Source organism: Palaemon carinicauda, chromosome 35 (genome assembly GCF_036898095.1).
Source record: "Palaemon carinicauda isolate YSFRI2023 chromosome 35, ASM3689809v2, whole genome shotgun sequence".
NCBI classification, from domain to species: domain Eukaryota; kingdom Metazoa; phylum Arthropoda; class Malacostraca; order Decapoda; family Palaemonidae; genus Palaemon; species Palaemon carinicauda.
Window position 1 is genome coordinate 29972989 of NC_090759.1, and position 13821 is coordinate 29986809.

At 45.3% G+C, this 13821-nt stretch overlaps 1 protein-coding gene across 1 annotated transcript in view; it reads right to left on the reverse strand.

Moving 5' to 3' along the window:
- The window catches only part of LOC137627680 (uncharacterized), a 180797-nt gene that overhangs the window by 14755 nt on the left and 152221 nt on the right, over positions 1-13821 (reverse strand). The window lies entirely within an intron of this gene.

Genomic DNA, 13821 nt, shown 5'->3' on the forward strand with positions numbered 1-13821 from the left:
CTTCTTATCTCCAATAAAATATTTACAAAAAGATATCTCTGGTAACTTCCATGGAGGCGTTGATGATACCTTGAATGGAAGTATCTTATTTCTAATTATATCCAGACTATTTAATAATCGTTTCACCCGAAAGCCGTAAGGTTGAGGAGATTTTGGGTGCAACTCAAAGTATGATGCGTGTCTTACAAGGCTTGCAGTCTGAAAGGCTAGAGAGTTATTGAGTCTTTGCAATCTAAACCAATACCGAATAATGGAAGACATTCGGTAGAGGTCTAGAGGTAACTCTCCAGCATCAACAAGGAGACTTGGGATAGGCGAGGTTTTAAAAGCTCCAGTAGACAATCTAATACCTGCATGATGTATCGAGTCTAATACTGTATTTTTAACCGGCTTGGGGTGGCTGAAGAATATATTTCACAACCATAACTGATTTTGGAAAAAATCAAGGCCTTGTATAATTTTAAAATAGTATTGCGGTCTGCCCCCCATGATGTATGGGACAATACTTTTAAGATATTCAGAGCTTCAACACATTTAGCTTTTAACGCTTTTAAGTGAGAAACCCATGTCAGCCTACAATCAAATATCAAACCTAAAAATTTAGCTTCTCTTGCACATGGTATCCGTTGACCTTTAATGTATATATCCGGGTCTGGATGTACTCCCCGGATACGACAAAAATGGACAATGGTAGTTTTACTTGTCGAGAACCTAAATCCATTCATGTCAGCCCACTGGATAATTTTATCAATAGCGAGTTGGATTTTTCTCTCAACCATTGCCATTCTAGTGCCAGCAAATGATATTGAGAGATCATCCACAAATAATGTTGAGAGAACATCCTGGGGAATGGCTGAGGATATCTCATTAATATCTAGTGCAAAAAGGGTTAAACTCAGCTCACTACCCTGAGGAACTCCTCCTTCCTGGCACTTACTCTCAGATAGAGTATCCCCAACTCCCACTTGAAAAACACTACGTGAAAGAAATGCCTGAATAAATAGTGGCAGCTCTCCTCTCAATCCGATTTCATGAATGGTTTTAAGTATACCATATCTCCATGTGGTATCATATGCCTTTTCAAGGTCAAAAAATACTGTAACATGGTGCTGTTCGGAAGCAAAGGCTTCACAAATAGAAGACTCAAGTCTTATTAACACATCAGTCGTTGAGTGCATTTTTCTGAATCCACATTGAATCGGTGATAAAATACCCATCTTTTCAAGGTACCACATCAACCTTACATTGACCATCTTCTCCATGATTTTACATAAACGAAGTCAATGCAATAGGTCGATAGCTTGCTGCTAAAAACTTGTCCTTACCAGGTTTTAAAAAGGCTAAAATAATGGCTAGTTCCCAAACACTTGGGTAACTATGATCATGCCATATTCTATTAATAATACTTAAAATAAATAACTTTGTATTAAAATGTACATGTTTAACCATTGTATATGGAATTCCATCGGGTCCAGGAGCTGTATCGTTGCAAGTAGCGAGTGCGGAATCAAGTTCTCTTTCAGTAAAAGGAGAATTATACGATTCTTCCCTTCCTGTTGCAAAATTTAAAATTTTCTTTTCTTCAATGCTCCTGTACTGGTGACCAGGAGCTGCTACACTCTTGCACGATACATTTGAAAAATGGTCAGCCAGGGCATTGCTAACTTCATTTCCTTCAGTCACAAACCGACCATTCACTTTCAACACTGGTGGTGGGTTCGGGGTAAATTTGCCTGCAATTTTTTTTTATTTTCCTCCATACAGATGATGGTGGTGTTCTACTATTAATGGAGGAAACAAAATCCACCCAAGATTGGTGTCTAGCTTCTTTCATGGCACGACGGAACTGTGCTCTACACTTTTTGTATGATATCAAATTTTCATCAGTATGGCGTCTACGCAATCTAGTCAGGGATTTCCTGGTGGCTCTGTGCAAGGCTGTTAATTCTGAGGACCACCACGGGACTGGTCGTCTTTTGAATAGTCCTGTGGTTTTGGGAATCAAATTGATTCCTGCTGTATGAAGAGTTCCATTCAGTAGGTCTATGGCATCATCAATACTTTCAAACCGTTATGCTCTCCCTTCGATTTCACTTAGCTCAGAAAATTTGACCCAGTCTGCCTTGTCTAGATTCCAACGTGGCGATCTTTGCAAAGGCGGACCCTTGTTGGTGTTTATAATGATTGGTGCCGTACTGTTGTTGAGTGTCCCTTCGAAGTAGAAGGTTGGGAACCTTGTGCCACAGGAACGGGTTGCATGAACTGAAGGGGCTGTCGGTTCTGAGAGGAGTGGAAGGGCCTCAGCCTCTTCCTGCCTCAAGCGGAGGTGCCGGCTGGCTCAAACTTCCGCTTGGGGACGAGGCCCCACCTAACCTTAAGGCTTTGGTTAACCCTGGCCGCCTCGCTGAGGACGGTGTTCACCAAGTCCTCCAGGAATAGATCCGGACCCCAGACCAGGGCTTTAATGAGCCTGTTAGGCTCATGTCTGATAGTAGCCTCAGATAAAACGTGTCTGCGGCAACGAAACCTGGCAGCGAGAAACTCGTAAGCGTCGACCAACAGAGTCTGCAGGAGGGATTTAGTGAGGACCTTAAAGAGGTTCCTCCTCGTATGTAATGGCGGTCATCTCGGCCATAGTAGCGGAATTAATGGATCTACTGAGCCTGCACCGGGCTTCGAACTCAAGTATAAACGAGTCCGGAAGCCTGGGGAGACGTTCGCTGAACTGTATGGAAGCACAGTCAGCGTTCAGTTTGCCTGTCGTGAAGGTGGCCGGGGCGTTATGCCAGCACTCGTGGTCACCCGGGAAGAGGAAGGAAGTCAGGTCCGTCTCCCGGAGCTGCGGTAACAGCTTGTCCTCCTTGATGGCCTGATAAGCTAGGTCCATCATCTTGGAGTGGGGGTTTGCTCATCAACCACGAACATCGTGTATGAGCTCTTGTGGGGTGTGAGCATAGTGTTCACACAATCCTACTCATTCAAAGCGCAAACCCAGGTGGACTGGGCTTGTTCCTTAGGGTAGATGACAGTCTCCCTGGGAACTTTGTCTAAACGAATAAGAGCTTCCTCGGTCAAACGAGCGAAGCCGGGGAAGGGGAATTGGAGGCCCGGAGGGTAGAACTCAAAGTCCTCAACGGGCCGGGTGCCAAAACCTTCGATGGTCAGCATGCCATCCTTGAACGGAGAATGCAGAGCCATCTTCCATGGATTATTCTTCGTGAATTCCGGGAGCTTAGAGGCGTCGGGGATGGCAAATTGCTGCTGTTGTGGCAGTCCCGAGCGCATGAGGCTTTCTACTAACCTCTCATTTTGTACCCTCTCAGTGAGGGTTGACATCATGGACCCGATTTCGGACAAAAGCTTGGAGAAAGCTTCCGGGTCGAAGGAAACCACCGGGGTGCCAACGGAGGCTGGCGTCGTTCTCTAACCATGAGAGGAAGAAGAAGACGCAACAGCAGTGTCTTTAGGGACTCTTAGAAGAAGTCTTGACAGACTTCGGAGACTTTGAAGACTTACGGGTCTTGAGTAAAGGCCTACGTTGAGCCTTAATCTTCGGGGTAACTGGGCGAGGCCTGATATCAGCCCAGTGTTTCCCCGGGAAGCCCTGAAAAGAAGAATGGTTAGTAGTAGTAGAAGACAAAGTCGGGCTAAGGAGAGGAATCTTAGCCCCGGACCCACCTGCCTCACCTACCTCCCTACCTGGTTCCGGTTCGTCAAGGGCCATTGGTTCAATATCGAGGCTAATAGCCGCGACGTCTTCCGTCAGGTTGCCGCCCATCTCTTCCTGGTCCTGGGCTAGGAGCAAGGCCTCAAACTTGGCAATGATGGGGTCCGCTACATCTTTCGGAACCGCCGCCGATGACTTGGCGTTCAGGTAGATGAGGGAACACCATTCTTCAGACAGCACGTAAGGCTGTTTAGCCTTAACATTATGAGCGAACCCGCCAACCCAGACCTTAAGGGTCGCCAGGGCGGAAGTCTTAGCTGGCTGGGAGCTCTGAAAGAGAATCGACCGTTAATAGTGGCAAGAGACTTCAACGTAGGAAGTGAAGGTTAAATATCATCTTGTGAAAACGGAGTCATTGATTAGAAGACAAAGTGGGAATAACAGAAATGTCAAAGATTAAAATGTAAATCTAAAAGTAACTGCCTCTCCACTTACCGAGTTCGAGGTGAGCGTCGAAACCAGCTTATAACAAACCAGACAGTTGTCTGGGTGACAGACGGTCAGGTCGTCAACAAGGACAGCACAGTGGGCGTGCGACCTGCATACATCGTGGTCGCAAGCTTGGTGGAGGACCGCCGCACAGGCTGTCATCTTACAGCGGACCACCTGTAAAATCAAGATACATAAGTATCCCGTAGTAGGTAGGTCTAGAGGAGCACGGGGGCTCCGGGAGCTTAAGGTAAACCAGCAACAGCTGGGTAGAAATGTATTCTAAGCCACAAGGGCGATCAGTATAAAACACTTAATAATGTATTCTAAGCCACAAGGGCGACCAGTATAAAACACCTAATAAGGTAATATAACAAAAATCTGTTAGCTATGATCATTCAGAGGGGAAAAAAAGTAGAGTAGAAAATATATAAAATGAATAATAATATGGTGAATAATAAACCGTTGGCTCCGGGGAGACAACTGAGAGACCCGGGGGTCATGCTAGCCTACCGGGGTAGGCGGGACAAACCTGGGTGTGTGTGTGTGTGTGTGTGTGTGTGTGTGTGTGTGTGTGTGTGTGTGTGTGTGTGTGTGTGTGTGTGTCGAGAGTTAGAGACTCACCGACGGTCGCAAGGACCTACTCAAAAAACTCGACAAAGTTTAACAAAGCTTGAAAGCTACACAAGGGATTCCTACAATAAAAGAGGGTAATATTGTGTGGGGTCCGTGGTATGCGGAACGTCACACAGGAAGGGTGGGGGGAATCCTATTAACTGGGTCCCGTGGGGTGCGGAACGACACGGGGGAAACGCTGTAAAACCCTTAGCATAGCAGAAATCACTCCTGCCGATCGATGGCCAATCGGAACGGCGGAGAAAGAACGGCTACGAAAGGGCAGGAGTAAGCGTAAAAATACATATAAATAAATATATACAGCCTCGCTAATGTTCACGGTTCCGTAGGGGGAAGAGTCAGTCGACACCCCGGGGGAGGGGGAAGGGGACTGGGAAACAAGAGGACTCAACCCATAAGACAAAACAGCTGACTCCAAGCCTCGTAGAGGCGAGAGGCATCCCTGGAGTGGGGATGGGGTAGGCGGGTGGGTGGGGGATGCCAGACGCCTACAACGAGAACAAGCCAATGGGGAGGCAGGAGGCGATCACGTGAGGCAGAGAGACCAGGCGTACCAACCTGGTCGAAGAGCCACGGCAGATAATAATGAATGATCATAACGGATAATGACTAGGTAATATTACGTAGATATAATAACATGGTATAATATAATGAATAGGGAAGCATGCGATAAAAACCGTTGGCTATCATAGTAAGAGGGGGACGCAGGATAAAAGCAGGGAAATAACGCCGAGCCCTCCAGTGCGGGTAGGTACCGCCTGGACAGGGCGGCCAACATGAGACAGAATCGAGTAGATGCCGATCGAAATGAATACACAAAACTGAAAACTGCCTCGCGAGAGTCCCACTCAAATTATAGTAAATAACTAGGTGGTAATATAAGACACTGTATCGTAATCTGCTATTAGATATCACCTCGGTTAAAATGTAATAATGTGAAGTAACCAACTATGATCGCCCGAAGGCGAGCAGGCATGCCAACCTAACATCGACTATGATACGTAGACTAATATCATACTGACTGATCTTAGTGAGAAATACCATAATCAAACTGTAATAATAACAGTGGTTGTGTACGGTAATATACCCAGCAAGGTTCGAAACGAAAAACAATTAGTATAGAGGACCAATTGTAAGACGTTAAGAACGAGCGAGTGGAGGTAGCCGGCCATGATGGCGGCCTCTAGAGTCTAGAGGGCCGCGAACAGTAACAAATAAAAACTGAGATATAATAAAAACTAAGGGCAAGGCTACTTCCAAAGACTCAAAACTCATAGATCTGGTACTTAACTTAGATGGAGAGAGAGTCCGACATCATAGATAAATCCTGGGTAAAACCGAGAAAAACCACCACGAAAAATAAAACCGTACGAACGGGTTGTGCTATGATAAAGGAGTGACGTCACAGGCGTGGGTTGGAATGTTGGTAGTAGAGATCAGAGTTAGGTGTTGAACGGCACCTCGCTGTAACAGGGACATTGGGAGGAGATATCTAAATGGTGCGAGGCCTCTGGTTGTGATTTATCACGCCCCAGTATTATACCGACACCTATTAGGCGAGCGAGCTGGGTTCAACCTAGCATTCCTATACAATTTTTTCTCTCGTAAATTCATAGCAGTTATACCTTAGAAATGATGTAAAAGGAGCATTTCACTGGGCGGCACAGGTCGGAGCCCAGAAAATGATTATTGAAGTTTATATTTCTTTTTGGTTATTAATACACAAATAATATTTACTTCATCAATCTAATACCAAGATCCCTTTTTACAATATCTTGCTTCTTGCTCCTCATCCCCCATGTCATTTCCTAACTCTCACTTACTCACTCTCCCCTTCCATAACTCCACTAATATTGCCGATATGATGCGAATATTAGAGAATTTTCTTCTGCATGTTAGCAAGATGTTTTGAATGTCTTCTTCTCTGGCAAGATGAAATTCCTTCCAAAACAAAGATGTAAAGCAAAGGGAATGTCATTAAAATTAAAATTTACTCTACCCACAATTTTGCTTAGCACTGACGACAAGTGACTAAACACACTGTGACAAAAGGAATGTCTACAGATGCCATTGCTCAATTTGTTTGGCATTAAAATGTAATTCTCAAAATTTACGATAATAAATACTGCATTTCCTTGTATGGATCAATGTATTCAGCTCATTGAGATACTTTTACTAATTATCCTAGAGCTATGAAAGTAAGGAGAATTTTGACGAAAAATTTTGTATAAGCACTCTCCATTGCCATACGAAGCTCCTCTTTTTTCAGGATTTTGAGTTTCCTTCCCTATACCACAATATATTAGGTTACCGGCTGGCCCCCTAACTATTGAGAGAATATAATGTCAGTTCTATCTAGATGCATAAGCTTACTCTAGAGTGTAGATTCTCCAGTTTCATAAATTCTATAATTTGAAAATTTCCCCGAGAGGAATGCATCGTACTACTTGACTATTAAAAAAACCTTTTCCCATGCAGGAATGATAGAAAATCCAGCAAGGAATACAGTTAGAACAAGAAAATTAATCAAGTACTTTCCCTGCTTGATTACCTACATCATCATCTCTGGTCAACCAACTTGCAAAACCTGAATTTACAGATTTTCATTTATAAGGGATGGGCTCAAGATTGAAAACCAAATCATGAGAACCATGTATGCGCATTACAGAAGGCTTATGGACTAAAAAGGACCTGGAATTACTAGCGTCTGAATCCGAGAATACAATATATTCTATCTCCTACGAAGTTGAGCACCGAGGGATATAAAGTTTCTTTTCTTTACTGGCATCCTACCTCCATCTGTGTAGGGAGTCAGCAATTTGAAAAGTTGAGGTTCATAGAAATAAATGGATTTTTAAAAATAGTAATTTTATACTCGCCTGATGTTCATATTCAGTACATGCCTACCCTCCTTCCCACTAACTTTTAAAATTGATGAATATTAAATACTTTGACTTTAAAACTAAATCACAAAGAAACTCTAGTGTTCCTTGTCATTAACTGGTTGTTTCACTACCTAAGCAGAGTGATATAAGAGCAGGACTCGTTGTCAGTGTCCGACGCGAGTTTGAGGACATTGTTCAGAGACCAAGAGACTTTTTGCGGCCGATCCAACGGCCAAAGCCTAGCACATGCTTTTGGAATAGATGAGAAATAGGAATCAGCTAGGTTAATGTTAAACCCAACCAGGAATATCTTCTTCAAAGCTGACTTGATGGTAGTTATAGTGCTAGCTGCCAAGCCCTTGTCAAATAAGAACCTAAAGAACGAGATGGCTAAATTCGGAGTCATACGAGTGTGGTCTGAATTCTTTAGGAAACCTGCTAATTTCTTAACAGCCGAATCATATTGACGAATTGTCGAGTCCCTTTTGTCCGCTTCGATGAAGAGAACGTTTTCCGGGTCAATGTTTGCGTCTTTATGAGCTGCAAACTTCATGAAGTCCACAAAGTTAGGGTTTTGGCTATCCTTGAGGAATCTGACACAGTCTGTGTTTGAATTACTTGGGTTAGTTTGGGGAATGGAATCCGGAAGGGTCGGAGTTTCAGCTCGAGGAGGAGAGGAAACCAACTGCTCTTTGGCCAGTGAGGTGCTACTAAGGCCACTGCCCCCCGGAAGGAGCGTAGTTTGTGCAATACTTTCATTAGAAGATTCACTGGTGGAAATAGGTAAATCTTCCTCCAATGGTTCCAATCCAGGGTTAATGCGTCTATGGCATAAGCCTGAGGGTCCATGTTTGGTGTCACATAACAAGGAAGTTTGTGATTCATCTGAGTTGCGAATAGATCTACCTGAAGGCCCGGAACCAGCCTGAGTATCCACCGGAATGAAATTATGTCCAGAGACCATTCTGATTCCAGTGGTTTCGTCCTGGATAGTGAGTCCGCTATCACATTCTGGACTCCCGCTAGGTGGGTTGCTGACAGGAACCAGTTCTTTTCTGCTGCCAAGGCGAAGATAGCGACCAGGATCTGATTCAGGTTGGGCGACTTGGATCCTCCTCTGTTGATGCAGTGTACTACGGCTGTGCTGTCCGACACTACTCTGATGTGGGTCGACCTCGGAGGAGAGAGTCTCTTCAGGGTCAAGAACACTGCCATGGCTTCGAGAACATTGATGTGGAAGTGTTTCAAGGCGGGTGACCAAGAGCCCTGAAACATCTGACGTTCGTAGTAAACCCCCCATCCACTCAGAGACGCGTCTGTATGAATTGTCACTTGTGGGGGTGGGAATTGAAGAGGAACAGATTTGGAGAGGTTCTTCAGTTCGGACCATGGCTGTAATCTCATTTTCAAGACAGAGGGGATTTTCGAGACCTTGTCTCTTAAAGGTACTGTGGCTCTCTTTCTCCAAACTCGATTGATGTCTGAGTTTGGCTTTCAATAGGCGATCTGTTACTGAAGCGAATTGAAGAAGGCCGAGGATTCTTTCTAAGGCTCTTCTGGACACCTGTTTGTGTTTTAGAAAATTCTTGACCTTGGAAGCTATTTCTCTTACCTTTTTGGGAGGTAGAACCAGCTTGTGCCGTGCAAGGTCCCACTGTATGCCTAACCATTCGAAGCGGTCTGATGGAAGTAGGCGGGATTTTTGGAGATTGACCCGAAATCCCAGGTTGGCGAGAAAACGAAGTACTTTCTTCGTAGTTCTGTTGCACTCCAGGGCTGACCGAGCCCAAATAAGCCAATCGTCCAGATAAGCAACGATCTGAATCCCTTGGTTCCTGAGTTGTTCTAACACTGTCTCTCCCAGTTTCGTGAATATCCTGGGTGCAATGTTGAGGCCGAAGGGCATGACTTTGAATGCAAAGGCTTTCCTGCCTAGACGGAAACCTAGGTAAGGAGAGAAGTTTCGAGCTATTGGTACGTGATAATAGGCGTCGGTAAGATCGATAGAGGTGGTGACGGCCCCACGGGGAAGCCGGGTACGTACCTGAGAGATGGTCAACATCCGGAACTTGTCGCAGAGGATGTAAGAATTTAGCTTTGACAAGTCCAGGACCACTCTCAATGCCGACGAGCCTTTCTTCGGAACTGTGAACAGGCGGCCTTGGAACTTCAGCGATCGAACCCGTTTGACTGCTTTTTTCTTTAGTAACTCGGTGGTGTACTCTCTCAGAATGGTTGTGGGTCTCTGGAAGAGGGTCACTGGTGGAGGAGGAGAACCTTGTGACCATTTCCACCCCAAGCCTTTGGAGACTATGCTGTGAGCCCACGGACTGAAGGTCCAACGGTCTCGAAAGTGGTAAAGTCTCCCCCCTACCGGAACTATATCATTGCGAGGGAGTGAATCTAGGTTCTTTCCCTCCTCGAGAACCCCTTGTCCTAGGTCCGCCTCGTTGACGGAACTGTTCTCTAGCCCTGTAGCTACCTCTCTGGTGTCCACGAAAGGGACCTGAGGGTCCGTAGCTAGGGTTGTATGCGGGTGAGGGCATCCAAACGAGGTTGGGTTGGGTACCTGGGGGAGCAGTGAGGTAGACCACCTGTTGAGGGTGCTTCGGCTGTAGAGGAGACGAAGCAGTGGGAGACTGAAGACGAGTGGGCAATCGGCGATTGTTGGTAGTGACCTCGGCTCGTCTTGTAAGGGGCAAACCTCTGTTTCTTCCTGAAGAAGGTTTGTTTTTGACCTTCAACCCTCTTTTTGGCAGTGAGGCCCCACCTCACTTGCAAATTTTGATTTGCTCTTGCAGCGTCTTGTAGTACCTTGTTCACCTCCTCCTGAGGAAAAAGGTTCTTACCCCAGCAGGGGGAAGCTATCAGCCTATTCGGTTCATGCCTGATCGAGGCCTCAGAAAGAACGTGCTTCCTGCAACTAACCCGAGCCGAACAAAACTCGTGTAAGTCGATTTGGAAGGACAGAGACAGGTTCTTTGTGAATACCCGGAACATGGTCTCGGTCGGATAAAGTGAGGTTAGGGACTCCACGGAGGTAATGGAGTGGAGAGACCTAGCCAACCTATTCCGTGCCTCAAACTCAGTCTTGAGAAGAATATCTGGTAATTTAGGAAGCTTCTCGGAGAACAGATTAGAGGCACAGTCTGGGTCAAACTTCCCTACTGTGAAAGTAGCGGGGGCATCATCCCAGATAGTAACGGTACTCGGAATGAGCATGGAGGTGGGATCGGTCTCTTTAAGAGCCGGCATGGCAGAACCTTCTTTGATAGCCTGAAAAGTAAGAGCTGCCACTTTATCTGTAATAGGCAAGGTAATAACTGGAGAAGCTGTAAATATGGTGTAGGCTCCTTTGTGTGGGGTGAGCTTGGAATTAGTGCACCCCCAGTCTGACAACGTCCTGGCCCAGAAAGCTTGGGCCTGCTCTTTAGGGAATATTACCGTTTCCTTCGGTACCTTGTCTAACCTAACCAAGGCATGTTCTTTCAATCGGACGAAGCCGTTGAATGGGAATTCTAGTCCCGGAGGGTAAAATTCTAAGTCCTCTAGAGGACGGGTGCCTATGCCCTCTCGAGTTATGGCACCATCAATATATGGAGCATGTAAGGCAAACCTCCAAGGGTTGTTTTTCTCGAAGGGAGGTAACTTCGATGCGTCCGGGGCTGAAGGAGGGGGCATCTGAGTTCCGGAACGGATGAGACTTGCCACCATATCTTTGAGCTACGTCATAGCTCCTTGGTCTGCCCTAGACTGTTGAAGATACTGTTGTATCTGTTCTTTCACAATATCCCTGACCATGGCGGCGGATAAAGGAGGCTCCCGAGCCTGATCCTCTAACGAAGCCCTGGACTTAGTGGACTTTGACTTCTTAGGAGTCACGGTTTTAGGTATAGTAATATGAACATCAGGATCCTTTGAGGGTCCCGGAACCGGTGACTGATAATGGCAAAGCTGTAGGCTTAAAAGTACGTAGTGGCTTCACCTTGGGTCGTACAGGAACGGAGGGACCTCGAGGAGAAGCCGTAGGTTTATCAAAGCCGTTAAAGGAAGTAGTAGAGGAAGGAGTGTGGGGTGAAAGGGGGTCCACCAACTCAACACCACCTACCTGCTCATCCATGGGTTCCTCGTCCAGACCTAGGTAGGGCTCGGCCTCCGTCACTAAAACCTCTTCCTCAGTTAGAATGGTTGCTCTAACCACCTTAATTAACGGGGCCGCTGTCTCCGGTGGAACTGCTGCAGTAGTAGAGCCTGGGAATAGGCGAGAAGCCATGTCTCCATCAAGGAGATAGGGTGCGCCAGCCGGCGCATTCCTCCCAAACCCTGACACCCAAGGCCGGAGAGTAGCTCTCGCCTCCCTGAGAGATTCATCATCAGCCTGAAAGAGGAGAGGGGAATTAATGATGAAGCCAAAACTGAAGTCAATATATAAAGAGCAATTAATTCTTCGCAAAGGATATTAACAGGGACAAACTAGAACCAACTTACCTCCTCGCTCAGGAGTAGGGCTGACAGCTCATAGAAGAGCATGCATGACTCCGGAAACCATATCGTATAGGGGGCTTGTCCCGGTTCCCGAGAGAAGGATATGGCGCAATGGGCATGGGCCCGGCATAGATCATGGCCCATGGGATCAGTAAAGGCAGCGGAGCAGCCCCTGGCAGTGCAGCGGACTTTCTGTAAAAAGAAAGAAGACATAAGTCTGGATGTTCCTAGAGATTCTTGTCATTGACTTATGAATCAGAAACACTTAAATCTCAATTATGTGTGAGTATGGTAGTAGCTAACACCTTAATAAATTAAGAAATTATAATAGAAACCAGTAACCACGTAACATGAATCTCTAAACTTCATCGGTATCACACTGTTAACTCCGGTTCTGGACGCCTGCTTGATCTCTGTTTGTACCGGAGGTCCGGTAGCAAAGGCCCGTCATCGTGATATCGTGACCGTCTCCGGTACGATAACATTAACCTCAATGAATGAGTTATCTCCAGTGAAGCCGGAGATACGATGAAAACGGGGGCCGTAACGGTGTAATTGTGATCAAACATGACAAAGGTTCGTGTGTAAAAGGCTTCAGCCGGAGTCCGAGTGCCGGATTTCACCGTTGCACTCCAAAAATCTGCTCCGGAACGATAACTAGTTCTCACCCAACGAGTATCCATTATAGCGGAGTATAACTCAAGGCGGAGCTAAGGGTGTCGGTATAAAACGACCCCAATTAATGACTCATACACTAACGTACCTAATAATAGTGTTAGCTATATTAACAGTACAGTAACCACATCAATAAATCGTTTATAATATTAAACGTACTATCATCAACTCTGATACTGAGAGGAGGCCTGAATAACTCGTGATCGTATAAAAACGGAGAACGGGAAATTCACCTCTCTTACTCAAAGAAAACGAGAGAAAGGATAACTCATACCTGTAGAACAGGAAACGAGCACTCTATGCTTTCGCTCTCAAGGTTACATAATAAAAAACTAACATCACACACTAAAATAAGAAAATTAATAAAATTGATTGCTTTTTCTTAGTAATAGTAATAACGAAGAATAACGACAACGTAACAAATAAACAAGGATATAGTCTAAAACGAACCCTCCAGGGTACAAATTAACAGACTAAATCGCTAAACTTTAAATCGCTACTATGCTTTAAAACGCTATCTTTAAATCGCTATTCTTCGTAGGTCCAAATTGGACTTGCAAGCAAATAAATACCATAGTAAAAACTAATAATAATTAATGATAACACAAAAGGCCATAAAACGTAAGTGATATAACCTAGCTGACAGAGTACCAGATGGGCAAAAATAACTAGAAAATTTACCGAAGCGAACATACCCAAAATGGCTGCCGATACCTCGGCAGGACAATCGCTTCCAAAACTAAAAAACCACCATATTGGAAACAGAACAAATGCCCGGTACTGCCAAAAGCTGCCAAAACAAACTATGGTACTTAACATTGGTAAGGGTGAAGTAACAACGTCAGTCATGTTGAAATAACGAGAAACTCTTCGAAAAAACACTGTGCCCAAAAAATACTCGACTTGTTGCAAGTCCAATTTCAGAAGGATGTGCTAGAGGGCCCGCGTGGTAGGTGTCGTTGGGGAGTTCAACTGTGTTCTCTA